We start from the raw sequence: 4656 nt of genomic DNA on the forward strand, positions 1-4656 counted from the left end.
AGATTGTGATATATCACTGGGCCTCAAACTAAGGTGATGTTACACTTTCATTTTTGAACTGTACCCAGAAGGCATTGTGATATATTCCTGGGAACAGCACCAAGGTTATGTGAGTCTCCTGCCTGCACTTTGCCCACAAAGGGCATTGTAACATATCTTTAGACCTATCAACTATTCGATGTGACTTCTTTTCTTAACGTGAAAGCAAGTTGCCCCAACCATGGAGGGGGTCGCGGTGGTGACGGCGGGCAGCGTAAGCGCTGCCAAAGCCAAGGGAGCTGCAGCATTGCCGCCTCCGCCTCCTGTCTCCCCGCCCGCCCTCACACTCGCACCGGCAGCAGGTGAGGAGGGACCGGCGCCTCTGTCTGAGACTGGGGCTCCTGGCTGCTCCGGCTCCCGGCCCCCTGAGCTGAAGCCCCCTGAGCTGAAGCCGGAGCGCAGCCTGGGCCGCTTCAGAGGCCGCTTCGAGGATGAGGACGAGGACTTGGAAGAATAAGAGGAGCTAGAGGAGGAAGAAGAGGAGGAGGAGGACATGAGTCACTTCTCGTTGAGGCTGGAGGGAGGCCGGCAGGACTCGGAGGACGAGGAGGAGCGCCTGATTAATCTCTCTGAGCTGACCCCATATATCTTGTGTTCCATTTGCAAAGGTTACTTAACAGATGCAACTACCATCACAGAATGTCTTTATACCTTTTGTAAAAGCTGCATCGTAAGACATTTTTACTACAGCAACAGATGTCCAAAATGCAATATAGCAGTACATCAGACACAACCTCTTTATAACATAAGGTTGGACCGACAGTTACAAGACATAGTGTACAAATTAGTGATCAATCTAGAGGAAAGAGAAAAAAAGCAAATGCATGCTTTCTATCAAGAAAGAGGTCTAGAAGTACCTAAACCTGCTGGTCCACAGCCAGTCCCTTCAAGCAAAGGAAGATCTAAAAAAATCCTAGAATCAGTGTTTCGTATTCCACCGGAACTTGATATGTCTTTATTACTGGAGTTCATTGGTGCTAATGAAGGCACGGGACATTTTAAGCCATTGGAAAAGAAGTTTGTTCGAGTTTCAGGAGAAGCAACTATTGGACATGTAGAAAAATTCTTCAGAAGAAAAATGGGTCTTGATCCAGCTTGTCAGGTAGATATCATCTGTGGTGATCACCTGTTGGAGCAGTATCAAACTCTAAGGGAAATCCGACGTGCAATAGGTGATGCAGCAATGCAGGATGGTCTGCTTGTCCTTCATTGTGGTCTTGTAGTTTCTCCTCTGAAGATAACTTGAAGATTCTAGGCACATTATGAGGAGGGAAACAAAGGAGGCTCCTGCAGGACTGCATCTCACCAAAGATTTCCATGAAATGTAATTGCTACCACTTTGCTGTTCAAGACATAACTTACCTATTTTTAGCACCAAGAATTATAGCATTTATAAGTACAACTTGGAACGATGGAATGCATCTGTTACTAGAGACTGTATATAAAAAGCAGCCAAAGCTCAGGGGAAATTTTTCAAAAATTGAATTTTAAAATTTCTTATGATTTTAAATACCTTGACATTGATTTTGCTTCCCATCTTTGAAGTAATTGGTTAGTTTTCTTTGTTCAGCCATTTCAAGTTGGTGGTTGGGATATCTGCTCTCTGGGATGGCATCAGTTGGGCAGTCATCCTTTTGGAAGAGAAGTGTGCTTTTGAATGGAAGATTCAAAGCCAGTCTTTGTTAAACTGCAGGGCGTACTCTCAAAGACCAAAACTATTGGCCACTTTTGTATGTTGCCAGCATATTTTGAACTTGTATATCTTTTTTTATACTAGCAACACTACAAAGGAGAAGTTACTCATTTCAAAATGGATGAATTGTTATTATGTGTGAAGAGACTCTGAGTTTATGGTCTGTGCTATAAACTTTCAGTGTAATAAGACTTCTTCAATACATCTTCCAATAAGGGGTGCTTCTTTGTGACAGTATTTTTATTTCTGACATTCATTTTATTTGGGTACATAGTGTGGTTGTTGATACCTTGCAAAAGTATTGCTTCTGAAAGTAATAAAAAATTTTAGGAGAATTTGAGAAGTTTACAGAATTACTTGTTCATTGTTTTCTTGGTAAGTCAGTTTAATGTTTATTTTTCTCATTATTTCATCACTGGAATAAAGAATAAGGGTGTTTGAGCTCACCTCCATGCAAAGACTTCCGTTATAAAACATTATTTTGCCTAAAATTAGCATTGTGATGCTCTCTAAAAGAAATATTTTATAAACCCTGTTCACAGCAGAATTTCTGAATCTGTATAGAGACTACTACAAAATTGGACAAAGATTGGCAATTCTTTGTAAAGAATTTGTGAATTGTGTATAAATTTATTCTAACATTTAATAAAAATGTATTTTAACCTAAAAAAAAGAAAAGAAAAGGAAAGAAAAACTGAAAACTCGATTGGGTCAGATATGCCATTTCTACTCTATACATTTTTTCTGGAAGTAGTTCCTTCCTCTCCTGACGCAGAGGGAGGCTGCCTGGGGGATCCTGGGCCCCTCTGTCCTCCCCGCGGTGGCAGTGGCTGATCTCTGCTCAGGCGTGAGGGGTGTGGCCATGTGCTGGGCTTGAGCCTGCCTGGCCCAGCCCCTCCTCACTTCCCTGGACTCTTCACGGTGTCCACAGGCCCTTACACAATCTTGAGCGTCCCTCTGATGGAAGGGGAGGTGGCAGCAGAAAGCCAGTGGGAGAAACTGGCCCCACAGGTCGAGGAGGGCTTGCCCTGCTGTGGGAAATGCTCTGGTTGACCTCGGATTTCTGTGCGCCAAGCTGAGCCCCAATCCTGGCTTTGAGTCCAGGTGTCCTCGGGCTGGGCAACCTTGGCCATGGGGGCTCCGGCTGCTGCGGTGGTTCCTGCTGTGCTCGGCTGGATCACAACTGGAACTGGCGCCCTCCAGAAGTGAAGGAGGTGCCCCGCAGGTGGGAGGAGGCAGTAGCCATGGTCCCTGTAAACCAGGCCTTGCTGACAAATCTCAGATGCCAAGAACAGAAGAATGGAGAGCTTCAGCCAAATGAACAAACTGTTGGAGTGACTGAGTGTGAAGCTGCCCAAACTCCTCAAAGTGGAGCAGTGAAGCAAACACCAGAGAAGGACAAGAAAAATGAAAGTCAAAGAAAATGAGCAGAAACCAAAGGCAGATGCTAACGCAGTGCAAAGCAGTTCACACCATGATAGAAAGAGTTGATGAGTTTCGGAAACTAATCTTAGTGACAGAGTGAAAAGACAGCAGTGAACATGGTAAGGTGCTGACGATTCTGGTCCACTGGATCCCACCATCCCTATGACAGTAAATACCATCACAGTCACCACACAGCGAGTTACAGCTCCACCATTTCCTGTTTATTCCTAAATGAATAAAGGTGATTCTCATCACAAGTGCAAATAAAAAGTTATTTATCTTTTTTTTAAACTAAAGTGTCATGCTTTAGCTTATTTTTTTTTTTTTTAGTTCTTATAATTTTGAAAATGAAGTTGACATTTGTATGGCTTATGAAATTTTCAATAGTCTTGCATTAGTTGAATTGTTCAAAGTAAATATATTTTAAACTAAGAAGAGTAAACTGTGTGTATTTGTTTTACATAGTAAAGGCTGAAAGTAACAAATATTATCTGTTTATGATTTGAAAATTTCAAAGTTTGATTATTTATCTGTACATACACAGAATAGTGTATTGTGCTGAAACATTTGTGTTTTAAAGTGGCAGCCATAGTTCCTGCCTGTCTGGATATATTTTGGACTTTTTTATGTTAAATAACAACGTAAAAAGACTTTATTGTGCTTTAGAAAATCTAAGGTTGGTATACACAAACAAACTTTACAAATTACTGTAGGGTTCAGCAAACTATGTTTATAATGTGACATTAATACCTCTACATTTTGATGTGTAAATCTTTCTCGAGAAAAGATTGTTTTTTTAAAAAATGGCTACAAATTCAGGCTTCAGTTATAAAATGACAAAATAGTACAGAAATGAGTGGTTTGCCATATTATATGAATACTGGCATTCAATTAAAATACCAAATATGTTAATGAAAAATTTTTAGACAATAGATTTAAATAATTTCTTGATATTTTACTACAGTAATAAATATTCACAAATATTTTATAAATCATATCTATTAGTACTAGGTTTTACTTAATAGTAGTATATATATAAGATCAAAAATCTGTTAAAAATAGATATGTTTATCAATAATTTGGTGTTTCTAAATACCCAGAAGTCTTGTTTTAATCAGATTAGCTCTGGGGATAGTTTACTAATTTCATTTTATATACGGTGTGTTCAAAGTTTTGTAGTTTAACCTAATATTGATTGATGATGGGTAAACAAATCTTTTCTTGCTAATCCCATAGGTTTATTAAATTGTTGAAGACGTTGTTAATTAAAAAATTCCAAATTTCAATGTTGTTTACAGGGATTTAGGTCTAGTTTAATCTGCTCAACCTGTTAATCAGTGTCAGGTGCCGGATTCCAATTTATTTTCAGTGCGTTTGTATGACTTTTGTTTTTTTTTCTTTCTTTTTTTCAGACAGAGTCTCGCACTCTCATCTGGGCTGGAATGCAATGGTGCAATCTTGGCTCACTGCAACCTCCACCTCCTGGGTTCATGCAATTC

General features: G+C 40.0%; 1 pseudogene; it reads left to right on the forward strand.

The window, feature by feature from the left end:
* Positions 1-220: 220 nt before the first annotated feature.
* On the forward strand, positions 221-2404 carry LOC115931575 (polycomb group RING finger protein 6-like; annotated as a pseudogene).
* The last annotated feature ends 2252 nt before the right edge of the window (positions 2405-4656 follow it).

Source organism: Gorilla gorilla, chromosome 20, assembly GCF_029281585.2.
Source record: "Gorilla gorilla gorilla isolate KB3781 chromosome 20, NHGRI_mGorGor1-v2.1_pri, whole genome shotgun sequence".
Lineage (NCBI taxonomy): Eukaryota > Metazoa > Chordata > Mammalia > Primates > Hominidae > Gorilla > Gorilla gorilla.